The 13,478-nt window shown below is 42.3% G+C and overlaps 1 long non-coding RNA gene across 1 annotated transcript; it reads left to right on the top strand.

Moving 5' to 3' along the window:
- The first annotated feature begins 1,787 nt into the window (after positions 1-1,787).
- Positions 1,788-12,837, top strand: LOC131203390 (uncharacterized). The gene is made up of 3 exons (XR_009156355.1): positions 1,788-1,922; positions 2,530-2,648; positions 12,820-12,837. It is a non-coding gene; the product is annotated as an uncharacterized LOC131203390 (long non-coding RNA).
- The last annotated feature ends 641 nt before the right edge of the window (positions 12,838-13,478 follow it).

Below are 13,478 nucleotides of genomic sequence, written 5' to 3'. Positions count from 1 at the left end.
GCTTGAATACCATCACAGATTGGACTTCTTCTCAAAAGCAGTCATAGAGAAGAGCGGAGAAGAGCAACAAAGATAATTAGGGAACTGGAGGCTAAAACATATAAAGAACGGTTGCAGGAACTGGGTATGTCTAGTGTAATGGAAAGAAGGACTAAGGGAGACACGATAGCAGTGTTCCAATATCTCAGGGGTTACCACAAAGAAGAGGGAGTCAAGCTATTCTCCAAAGCACCTGAAGACAGGACAAGAAGCAATGGGTGGAAACTATTCAAGGAGAGAAGCAATTTAGAATTAAGGAGAAATTTCCTGACAGTTAGAACAATTAATAAGTGGAACGACTTGCCTCCAGAAGTTGTGAATGCTCCAACACTGGAAGTTTTAAAGAAGAGATTGGACAACCATTTGTCTGAAGTGGTATAGGGCAGGGGTGTCAAACTCAAGGCCTGGGGGTCGTATCCGGCTCACAGGATGCTTAAATCTGGCCTGTGGGGCCACCCTGGAAACAGCAAAGGACTGGCTTGAGATGCCTGTGCCAGTGAAAATGGATCTCGGGATCCCTCCCAAACTCCGTTTTCACTGGCAGAGGATTGCAGGAGGCCGTTGCAACTGAAAATGGAGCTCAGGAGCCCGTTTTTGCTGGCAGAGCGCTCGGACCACCAAAGGCGCCCCCGACATGAATGATGTCAAGCTGGCCATGCCCCCACTGGCCCCCCGAGGTCAACTACAACCCTGATGTGGCCCTCAATGAAATCAAGTTTGACAGTCTTGGTACAGGGCTTCCTGGCTGAGCAGGGGGTTGGACTAGAAGACCTCCAAGGTCCCTTCCAACTCTGTTATTCTGTTGGGGAGAGGCATGAGGGAAAAGTAGCAATTAATATGAAACGGAAAAGCCAATGTTAACATTATCTAGTCATGCTGTCAGGCCTATTCTAGGATACAATGTCCCATTTCCTTATAGAATTTATTAAAAAAAAATGAATCACATTGTTAAAATACAGGCAAGGGTTTTTCTTTCCTGATTAAATTACTGCCTTTCCAATTGCTAGTTTGTGTATCAAAACTCAGCCAGAAAAACGTAGGTCTTCCGTTTCAGGGCAGGAAATTTTATCTTGTTCTATTTTTATCTATGTTCTATTTTTGTGTAGAGTAAAGCAGTGGTGGGTTTCAATTTTTTTTACTACCAGTTCTGTGGGTGTGGCTTGGTGGGCGTGGCAGGGGAAAGATACTGTAAAATCTCCATTCCCACCCCACTCCAACATTATACTACAGTTAAATCTCCATTCCTACCCCACTCCAGGGGAAGGTTACTGCAAAATCCCCATTTCCTCCCAATCAGCTGGGACTCGGGAGGCAGAGAATAGATGGGGGCCAGTCAGAATTTTTACTACTGGTTCTCCGAACTACTCAAAATTTCTGCTATCAGTTCTTCAGAACTGGTCAGAACCTGCTGAAACCCACCTCTGGGGTAGTAAATGGTGCCAGATATTTGGCACATGTAACACCAATCCTGCGTGAGCAGCACCAGTTACCAGTGGCCGCCTAGATCAGGGGTCTCCAACCTTGGCAACTTTAAGACTTGTGGACTTCAGTTCCCAGAATTCCTCAGCCAGCTTTGCCCCTTTAACTAAGCACATGTCTCTTTATCGAGAGCTTATGGGCGTTTTATCTTTATTGAGAGCCTATGGGTGTTTTATCTTTCTTACACATGTGTTTTCCAGACATATGTCTTCTTTGACATGGGTATGCTATGTGATCTCTTTCTTGTTTCCAATGGAAAAGTCAGCTTTTACACGGTGAAAATGCTGCCTGTACTTGGAGATTTCCTTTACCTTAACTAATGAGAGAAGTGGGCGACTAACTCCAAGGATTTCCATTTTAATTTTCTTCAAAGCCTTGATAGCCAATATATGTTGGAACTACAGGTAGTTCAAAGGTTTAGTGGGCGTTCACAATTACAAGGTTACTGAAAAAAGTGACTTACGATCGTTTTCCACAGTTAGGATCTTTGCTGGATCCCCAGAATCATGTGATCATCATTCAGATGCTTGGCAATTGATTCATATTTATGACCGTTGCTGTGTTCCAAGGTCATGCAATCCCCTTTTGTGACCTTCTGACAAGCAAAGTCAATGGGGACGCTTCTCTCTCTCTTTTTTCTCTAGCTGTATCTCTCCATGAAATGTCTATTTCCTGCTTTTATTTATTTGGTCTAAGAATTCTTCCTTCCTTCCTTCCTCCCTTCCCTTCCCTGCCCTTCCCTTTCTATTTTTTTCCTCTAGCTATATCTCTCCATGAAATGTCTATTTCCTGCTTTTATTGATTTGGTCTAAGAATTCCTTCCTTCTTTCCTTCCTTCCTTCTTCCCTTCCCTTCCCTCTCTATTTTTTTCCTCCAGCTATATTTCTCCATGAAATGTCTGTTTATTTCCTGCTTTTATTTATTGGGTTTTCCTTCCCTATGAATACTATTGGAGTCTCAAGGTCTAATGAGATATGACTTATCTTCTTGCAAAATACTCTTTAACTGCAGTTCCAACTTCCTGCTTGAGAACCAATTACAGTTACAAAGGTTGGTCAGTCCCGTAACTGTCTCTATAGTTACTGTTAACTTCAAGGAAGCAAGATCTCCCATTCTCTTCTAAGCACAAGGTAAGTGGCATGCATAAATCCCATCTTTTAAAATATTATTTTATGTCAATGTTTAAAAGAATTTGAGAGTTGACTAGAACTCACCCTGGAAGGAAATCTACTTAACGGGTACACTGTAACAAAGCTTACTTTATAAAAATTGTAAAATTAAAGACCACCCTGTGATTACTGTTGATTTTCTACACTATGTATCATTTTAAAGGTGCAGGCATACAAATCCATACTAAGAGAAACATTTGGCTTTCTCAAATATTTTGTGTAAGTTAAAAAAAAACTTTACAAACATTGATAGATGTTTTTACTATTGTAACAGCTTAGCCACAAAAGAAGGAAGTGATATACAAAATTTAGGAAGAACAGGATTGAATTTCAAGCAACGTTGGACTAAAGTCACACCTGTGTCATACCTCTGCGTGTGGAATTTAAGTGGAATTTGCTTTTGAAACAGAGTTTGGCCAATTGTGCTCAGAAATTTAAAAGGTAGATACCGAGAGAGATGAGATATGTTTGAAAGTTAGTTAAGTGAACCCTTGTCGTGTAGCAGTTCAATCCATGTGGATTCACTGACAAGATCTCAATCAGCTCTTGATGTGCCAGTCATCAAGAGGTGAAACTACACTAATTTTGCGATTCTGTTTTAGGCTACAGGTAGGATCCACTCTGAGAGATGCCTTAGGTTGCTGCAATGAGCTTATCCTGCTTAGAAAACGATCCATTGTCTTCATAATATGTGCAAATATTAAGCCTAGCTTTAAAGAGAGCCATTTTGGTGTAGTGGCTAAGGCATCAGGCTAAAAAACAAAACAAAAGCAGAAGACCACAAGTTTATTATTCAAATTTATTATTCAAATTTTTATACCGCCCTTCTCCGAAGACTCCAAAGTTCTAATCTTGCCTTGCATCCTTGGGCCAGTTACTTTCTCTCCGCTCTAGGAAGGAGGCAACAGCAAAGCCCTTCTGAAAAACCTGGCTAAAAAAACCTGCAGGGACTTGTTCTCCTAAACTCGGACACAATTGTGTGTGTGTGTGGGGGGGAAATAGCTATGTGGTTTAGGGGGATTTGTGCAAACCACGTGCAAAACTGGGAAATGGATTGTCTCTCTTTGATGAAATTAAGCATGTGATTGTCAGAAGATATCTTCTTTGGCCTGGGTCCTGGGTTCCTGAAAATGGGTTTTTTCTCAACCTAACCAGATGATCAGTGGAGATCAAAGTATGTTTATTCGATCCAAAGTTGTAGCTTTGGATGGGTGGCTATGCTAGGCCTGCCTTTCCAGCCCCTTTGTATAGGTCTTTTTTGTTTAAAGCAGGGATGAAATCCAGCAGGTTCTGGAGAACCGGCAGTGGAAATTTTGAGTAGTTCAGAGAACCGGCAGTGGAAATTTTGAATAGTTCAGAGAACCGGTAGTGGAAATTTTGAATAGTTCAGAGAACCGGTAGTGGAAATTTTGAGCAGTTCGGAGAACCAGCAGGGGAAATTTTGAGTAGTTCGGAGAACTGGCAGCGGATATTTTGAGTAGTTCGGAGAACCGGTAGCAGAAATACCACCTCTGGCTGGTCCCAGAGTGGGATGGGAATATAGACTTTGCAATATCCTTTCCCCCAGGAGTGGGGAAGGAATGGGGATTTTGCAGTATCCTTTCCCTGCCACACCCACCAAGCCACGCCCACCGAACCGGTAGTAAAAAAAATTGGATTTAACCAGTCATTATCAATAGAATAGAACAGAACAAAATGTGTTAGCTCAGTCCTAGAGGAGATCAACCCTAATTACTCTTTAGAAGGCCAGATCCTAAAGATGAAACTCAAATACTTTGGCCACCTAATGAGAAAGAAGGACTCACTGGAGAAGAGCCTAATGCTGGGAAAGATTGAGGACAAAAGAAGAAGGGGACGACAGAGAACGAGGTGGCTGGATGGAGTCACTGAAGCAGTCGTGAGCTTAAATGGACTCCAGAGGATGGTAGAGGACAGGAAGACCTGGAGGAACATTGTCCATGGGGTCATGATGGGTCCAACATGACTTCACAACTAACAACAACAACATAACAACAGTTCCAGTTCTATTACCATGAAACTTTTCCTCCTGTGTAACCTTCCTGCTTTCTGTATTTCGTTAAGTCCTGTTTCTTTATCTTAAAAAGTTAAAGCAGATGCCCCTTTATCTAAGCACACGTCTCTTTATCCAGAGCTTATGGGTGTGTTTTATCTTTCTTACACATGTGTTTTCCAAACGTATGTCTTCTTTTACATGGGTATGCTATGTGATCTCTTTCTTGTTTCCAATGGAAAAGTAAGCTTTTACATGGTGAAAATGATGCCTGTACTTGGAGATTTCCTTTACCTTAACTAATGAGAGAAGTGGGCAACTAACTCCAAGGGTTTCCATTTTAATTTTCTTCAAAGCCTTGATAGCCTTGATAGTTCCTTGTTGGAACTACAGATAGTTCAAAGTACATTGGTTTAGTGGGCGTTCACAGTTACAAGGGTACTGAAAAAAGTGATTATGATCATTTTCCACAGTTAGGATCTTTGCTGGATCCCCAGAATCATGTGATCAATATTCAGATGCTTTGCAATTGATTCATATTTAGGACCATTGCTGTGTCCCAAGGTCATGCAATCCCCTTTTGTGACCTTCTGACAAGCAAAGTCAATGGGGATGCCCGGTTCACTTAACAACCGTGTTTTTAATGTAAATACTGCAGTGATTCAGGAACTATAAGGGTCAGACAGAAGCCAGAGAACTGCTCAAGAAGATCATATAGCAACATTAGAATAGAATGGAATGGAATGGAGTGGAGTGGAGTGGAATGGAGTGGAGTGGAGAGGAATGGAATGGAATGGAATGGAATGGAATGGAATGGAATGGAATGGAGTGGAGTGGAGTGGAGTGGAGTGGAGAAGAATGGAGTGGAGTGGAGTGGATTGGAGTGGAGTGGAGTGGAGTGGAATAGAATAGAATAGAATAGAATAGAATAGAATAGAATAGAATAACAGAGTTGGAAGGGACCTTGGAGGTCTTCTAGTCCTTGCTCAGGTAGGAAACCCTACACCACTTCAGACAAATGGTTATCCAACATCTTCTTAAAAACTTCCAGTGTTGGAACATTCACAACTTCTGGAGGCAAGTTGTTCCACTGATTAATTGTTCTAACAGTCAGGAAATTTTTCCTTAGTTCTAAGTGGCTTCTCTCCTTGATTAGTTCCCATCCATTGCTTCTTGTCCTGCCCTCAGATGCTTTGGAGAATAGCTTAACTCCCTCTTCTTTGTGGCAGCTGAGGCAGTCGAGGACTACCTGTACTTACTCTCCCTTTCTTTTTTTGGCTTTCTGTTCTTTTATTAAGACAATTTAGTTTTCCTAGACTTTCCCAAAACAGAACCAGAACTTCTTGAAGAGTTCTGTCCCAATCAGTTCTGCTCTTGATTGTTTCTAATTTCCCCCCCCCCATCTTTAACTTTTTTCCCATCCATTTATGGCTGGACATTACCAATCCGTTTTCTGTTTCAACTTCTCTGCATCTTCATTAACCATTTGCTAGAAAAGACCACGTTGGACTGGTCTGGAGGACTTCTGGTCCATCTGCAGATTCATGATGGTTATTTCTTTCCTGCTGAAAAAAAGACCCAATGTCAGGGTTTCAACTAACACCCCCAACGAAAGAAGACCCCGAGGCTTGAATTTCCTCAAAGTTCCCTTTTATTAGAGATGTCCTATTGGCACATCTGGGAAAACCCGAATCTGAAAGCTTCCAGGTTTTCCCAACCCAAAAGCAAGTCCCTTCCCCTGCACCCACATGTCCATCACATGGTCTAATCAAACCACCACCCCAACTGGAGATGCCTCCCAGCCACACCCCTCCAGGTGCAGGGCAAGATGTCCTTGACTCTCTGAGAAAGGAATGTTATTATGACTATACATGCTTCAATGACTCCATCCAGCCACCTCGTTCTCTGCTATCCCCTTCTTCTTTTGACTCAATCGTTCCCAGCATTAGGCTCTTCTCCAGTGAGTCCTTCCTTCTCATTAGGTGGCCAAAGAATTTGAGTTTCATCTTCAGGATCTGGCCTTCTAAAGAGCAGTCAGGATTGATCTCCTCTAGGACTGACTGGTTTGATCACCTTGCAGTCCAAGGGACTCACAGGAGTCTTCTCCAGCACCATAGTTCAAAGGCCTCAATTCTTTGGCGCTCAGCCTTCCTTATGGCTTTCTTATGTCTACCATGCCTAAAATGTGTTTGAATTTGAATTGTTTCGCTGAAGAAAGTTTTGAAGAAATGTTCACAAATGAGTGTCATATTTTGGCAACTGGACATTCATAGGTTGGACAAGGGGTATATAAATAATTTGTGTGTTTCATTGTTTGGAAATCTCGGCCATTGCAAGCAAACTCCTTGACATCCAATTTAATTCCTGAAAAAGTTTAAGAGTAGAATTTAAAAGACTTATAGAGTTCTTTTTTCCCAGCAAGAGTACTAGAGTTCTTATTAAAGGAAGACCCATCCTTGATAAATTGGAAATATTCAATCAAATTTCTCTTCCTGCCAATACCCAGAGGCTATTTTGCAAGATGGAAAACTGTCATTTTTATGGCAGTCCATTTATTTTATTCCTTTCGTTTGCAAGTTATAAAATAAATTAACTTTTAGCAAAGATAAAGAGGTCAAGCACTGGGAGAACAATAACAAGATTTTTTTTTCAAGCAATAAAGTAATTACTCTATTGTGAATTAGGGCAGGGTAGGGACTTCCTTCATTAAGATTGCTAAGTTTTCAGCATTTTGAATACTTTTCAAGGTTATGATTTTCCCATAGCCATATCTGCTTCGAAAGCGTGGAAATAGCCATATCTGCTTTGAAAGCGTGTATGGACTATGTTCTGATTTGCTGACTGTATTTTTAGTCTAATAAATTGCTCAAGATCACAATTGTTATTTACTTGACCAAGACACTGGAGGGATGGAGAAAAAGCAGAGAAGTAACATAATATGCAGGTAGTCCTTGACTTACAAAGACAATTGGGACCAGGATTTCCATTCCTAATCGAGGCAGTTGTTAAGTGAATCATAACCAATATTACTACCTTTTCTTTTGCCAAGTTTATTAAGCGTATCAAGGCAGTTGTTAAGTAAATTGTGCAGTCTTCTCCTGTTGACTTGTGTGTCCGATGCCAGCTGGGAAGGTAGCAAAGGATGATCATGTAATTCTGGGACATAGTGGTGGGTTTCAAAAAAAAAAATTTCAGCCAAAATTTTTTTTATTTTCCATAATAATTCCCACAATTTGACCAGTGTACAGTACAATCACTTATCCAACAATCGATCCTATACTCAGATTATGCTCAATCGGGCCTGCTCGGCCACCACTCCCTTCCTTAATCCTTTCTACCCTTCTCATCCTTCTTCGACTTTCCCCACCAACCTTCTCCTCGCTTTCCTACTTCCCCTCCTCCTTCCCACTTCTCACTTCCACCCTTTCTAACCCTCTATCTTCCCCTCCTTTTTCTCCTCCTATCCTTTCTTTCCCCTCCCTTCTTTCCTACCTACCTACCTGCCTACCTACTTTCTTCTACTTTACTACCAGTTCTGTGGGTGTGGCTTGATGGGTGTGGCATGGCTTGGTGGGCATGGGAGGGGAAGGATACTGTAAATTCTCCATTCCCTCCCCACTCCAGGCAAAGGATACTGTAAAATCTCCATTCCCACCCCACTCCTGGGCAAGGTTACTGCAAAATCCCCATTTCCACCCAATCAGCTGGGACTCGGGAGGCAGAGAATAGATGGGGGTGGGACCAGTCAGAATTTTTACTACCGGTTCTCCAAACTACTCAAAATTTCCACTACTGGTTCTCCAGAACTGGTCAGAACCTGCTGAAACCCACCTCTGGACACAGTTGGTCGTACATACATGATGGATGCCAAGCACCCAACTTTTGATCCGGTATTTGCAGGGTTGTTTTAATGGTCACAAGTGCTGGGAGCAGGCACTTTTCTCACTGCTATTATAACTTTGAACTGTCACTAAACAAATGGCTGTAAGTTGAAGACTATCTGTGCATGTCTAATCTGCAGAGATTTCAGGGGATTCAAAAATATCAAGACGGGGGCAATAATCTTCATAAGATTTAGTGGTCCAGGAAAAATTCTCGTCTCATCTATTTCTCTCATTGGTCAGATCAGTTTTGGAGGGAAGAAAAAACTCATTCTCAACTGCAGTGTGAGGAAATGCCAAGAGGTCAATGTATGGCCCTCTAGAGAAATTTGCCCTGTCCAATTTCAGAGTAAGGATTAAAGTGACACTTGCTGGGTGTCAGGCTTGTCCCAACTTGGGTCTTAGGAAAGAAAGACCCTCGACTCCATGGTTGAAGTGAAAGGTTCAATTTTACTAAGTTCAGGTGGTTACAGCAGAAGCAAAGCTGGTTCTGAAAATTCCCGTACAAAGCCTCATCCCTGGCCCCCTCCCCTTGACCAGTCCACTAGGGTCCAATTTTGCTCGTTTTAGATCTTTGTGGAATGGCTTTGAGCTTTGAGAAACAGCCTCTTCAATGTAGTTTCACATTCCGCTCTCATGGTCTGTCCCTGGTTGGCCAGTTTGTTCTGGTTTGACACCTCTGGTTCCTGTCACTCTGTCATTCCCTCCTTTCCTCCCGTTGCAAAATTCTCTTCTCCCTTCCTCTGCATTTTATGCCAGCAAAGCAAGATATGCTGTAGATGGCAGGCCTGACCCTGGGTTTTGGCTAAGGCGTGGAATTTAGTTGTTTGCTGGGAGATAATAAGCAACGTTTTAATTATTTGGCAGCTCTGGTTTTTAACCTCCTTTAGTAAACTGAGTGCCTTTCAATTGGAAAGGTCTGTGAAAAACAAATGAACTAAAAATAAAACACAACGAAACTTGGAACAGTAAATAGAATTACAGAGTAAGGAAATAAAGGTTTAACAAGGCCAATCATTATATAAACCATTCAGAAATCTTTCTTGGCGGCTTCATGCAGAGTTCAAGAAATCCGGCTTAAAGCCAGAGCGGAAAACCAGGCCTTCAGGGCCCTGCAGAAGGTCATCAGGGTCAGGTCATCTGAACCTTGTAGAAAATAATGTTCCATCGGTTAGGATTTGAGACAGAGAAAACCCATTTCCTGGGTTCCACAGGAATGTTCATAGAAGGGACCTGAGCCTGCTCACCTTTCCAGATCTCATGGGACAGGTAGAGACAATTGGAGACAAGTAGCCTCTCAGATAACTCTGCTTTGGGCCAAGAAGAGCTTAGTAATAACCAATAATTTAAATCACGGTCTCCAACCTTGGCCATTTTAAGACTTGTGGACTTCAACTCCCAGAATTCCTCAGCCAGCTTTGCTTTGCTGGCTGAGGAATTCTGGGAATTGAAGTCCACAAATCTTAAAATGGCCAAGGTTGGAGACCCCCGATTTAAATGGTTTTCAAGGGTGACCTCATGTAAAGCACACTGGAATAGTTCAAAGAGAAGATGAGTGACTTGAAAATGATCCTTTGATCTGGCACACATTTCGCACCCAAGAAAAATCTATGTAAAGGTTCTCCCGACCAAGGTTGCCACCTACTCTTCCATCGAGGATGGAGAACGTAAGACAATCTGTAAACTATTTGCCGTGGTGGCGCAGTGGTTAGACTGCAAACTGCAGACTACTTCTGCTGACTACCTGCAATTTGGCAGTTCGATTCCTACCAGTTCGAAGTTGTCTCAGCCTTCCATCTTTCCGAGGTGGGTAAAATCAGGAGCCAGATTGTTGGGGACAAGAGGCTGACTTTGTAAACAGCTTAGAGAAGGCTATAAAACACTGTGAAGCAGTATATAAGTCTAAGAACTATTGCTATATACCACTTCAACCCAGTGGTGGGATTCAGCCAATTCGCACCACTTCGGGAGAACCGGTTGTTAACTTTCTGAGCAGTTTGGCAAACTGATTGTTGGAAGAAATCATTAGGGCAGAGAACCGGTTGTTAAATTACTTGAATCCCACCACTGCTTCTACCCTGTGGAAGGGGAAGGAAATCTTTAATCTAGAATTAAAGAAAGAGGGTTTAATGTTGCAAAGGTTAGACACCCGTGCTCCACCCATACCAAAGAAAACTTTCTTCCTACAAATCGTAAGGTTGATTCCTGATGAAATCTGAGCGTATCTATTCATTTCTCATTCTACATCCTTTAACACAGGAGTCTCCAACCTTGGCAACTTTAAGACTTGTGGACTTCAACTCCCAGAATTCCTCAGCCAGCAAAGCTGGGAGTTGAAGTCCACAAGTCTTAAAGCTGCCAAGGTTGGAGACCCCTGCTTTAACGAACCTTAGTTTGCATTTATTTCAAGTTTTCTGGCAGTGGCTTCATTACAGTGGCTGAGCTTCTCGCTGTTGACGTGATCCTGGGCTGTTTACAAAATGATAAAAAGATAAGATATAAGGCCATTGAAATTAAAAGAGATTACATAGAGACCGAAAGCCATGAGAATGACCGACACCATGATAGTGGGGTCTTCTCTCTATCACATGGGCCACCCCATGTTTCACTTATCTTCGCTACCACCTCAGAGCTGTGAGCCTGCGCGTGGCGCGCACACTCTCACAGGCAGTGCTTCTGCGCATGCTCAGAACCTTCTGTGCATGCGCTGAGTATCCATGATGACGTCCAGGTAGGTGGGCAGAGCCTCCCGCCGCCGCTACCAGTTCGCCTGAACTGAGGTGAACTGGTAGAAACCCACCACTGGGCCACCCCCAACATAGACCAGCCTCATCAGGGCCCCACGCTCTTCCAAGAAGACCAAAGGCGTGGGGGGGTGTGGACCTCACCTTCACCTTATAATATGCTTTGCACACTAGAAACCTATAGACAGGAGAGATAAATTGTACACTCTGAACACAGTGGGGTTTTTTTTGCAGACGTTTCATTACCAAACTAGGTAACATCATCAGTGCATTAGTTTGGTAATAAAATGTCTGCAAGGAAACTTCCAAGCTCAGAAGACACCAAGGACCCCATAGTTTAACCCTGAGCTATAAATATTGTCTTCTATCAATAAATGGTACATTTTATCTAATCGCCACTCCACTTCAATTTCGTTTGAATATCTCCGGATTATTTCTACCAACGTTTAAATTGTAGTGCAAACTTTCCTTGGGAGTATCAGCGATAAGAAGATATGTCTTTTGTGTGCAGTAGGTTGATGGTCACTGCTGCAGAAATAATCATATCACCTTTCCTAGACATAGAGTTATGCTATACCTATCATCTAAGTGGGCTGTTGTAATCGGGGAAGATTAAAACCCCAGCCACTGTAGTTTATTGATATACCCGTATCAGGTATATACATGCCATTTTCCACTTATTTAATATAAAAAATGAAGCAAAGATCTTGCTTCTACTAGATCTTGCTTCTTGTTCTTCTGGCTGTGATGGTTTCGTATTTATTTAGGTGGGGCTTTATTCTTGATTTTGTAAATAGTGCTGAAATTTGCTATAGGGTGGCTTCCAAAGAACTTAAATAAAGCAAATGTGATTTATAGACCAACGGATATTGCATTTGCTACATTGTTAGGCCACTGGTTCTTAGCAGCTGTTGTCCATGCCCACAAGGATTGCCACGCGGGAGATATTCTTGGGATATATCCGGGTTTCTTGACCTTAGAGCTGTTCAGACTCCAATTCCCAGAATCCTTTGGTCAGCATGCTGACTAGATCAGGGGTCTTCAACCTTAGCAACTTTAAGAAAGCTGGCTGAGAAATTCTGGGAGTTGAAGTCCACAGGTCTTAAAGTGGCCAAGGTTGGAGACCCCTGGATTAGATAATTCTGAGAGCTGATGTCCACTAAGGTCAAAGCTGAGAAACATAGGGATAGACTAATATAATCATAATATGGTTTAAACCCAACACATTCCTCAAACAGGTATAGCTACCGCTTCTGGTAACAAACCGTCTTTAGAACTTCTCAAAAGTGTCTACATGGATATGAAGTGGATTCTTTGGATTGAGGTAGCTCAAGAGTCTCCAAACTTGGCAACTTTAAGACTTATGGACTTCAATTCTCAGAATTCCTCAACCTGGTTTGGAGACCCTTGAGCTAGTTAGCACATTAGGATATTGGTTGGAATTATTTTATTTTATTTCACTTTAAAATATCATGCTTTCTCTTCTTCTGAACTAGGAGCCCTTCAAGATGAATCCTCATGTGGTTATGAGCCAGCCACAGATGGTAGTGACCCAACATCAAAGCCCTGAATGGCAAACCGGCTTACTCGATTGTTTCAATGACTGCGGAGTGTGTAAGTAACTATGTATATATCTCAGGGTGGAGACCAGAGGTGGGTTTCAGCAGGTTCTGACCAGTTCTGGAGAACCGGTAGTGGAAATTTTGAGTAGTTCGGAGAAGCGGTAGTAAAAATTCTGACTGGCCCCGCCCCCATCTATTCTCTGCCTCCCAAATCCCAGCTGATCGGGAGGAAATGGGGATTTTGCAGTAACCTTCCCCTGAAGTGGGGAGGGAATGGAGATTTTACAGTATCCTTCTCCTGCCACGCCCACCAAGCCACACCCACAGAACCAGTAGTAAAAAATTTTGAAACCCACCATTGGTGGAGATAGTTGTAGACTTGTTGGAATTCTTGAGTAAATCTTGGACCAAATACATCTCCAAACCAGAAAATTGTTAAGGGTGGAAATACATTTTCACTGGTATTGTGATAATGTTTACTAAAAGTAGGGCTATATTGTACTTCGCTTGGGAATAGGAAGCTCAATGTATCTTCCTGTTATTTATTTATTACCTGGAAATAAACACCATTTGAAAAAGTAGTATTAATTGCT

This window comes from Ahaetulla prasina, chromosome 8 (genome assembly GCF_028640845.1).
Source record: "Ahaetulla prasina isolate Xishuangbanna chromosome 8, ASM2864084v1, whole genome shotgun sequence".
Taxonomy (NCBI): Eukaryota; Metazoa; Chordata; class Lepidosauria; order Squamata; family Colubridae; genus Ahaetulla; species Ahaetulla prasina.
Note: the sequence above shows the minus strand (reverse complement) of the source record. Positions and strands in the feature narration are given on the sequence as shown.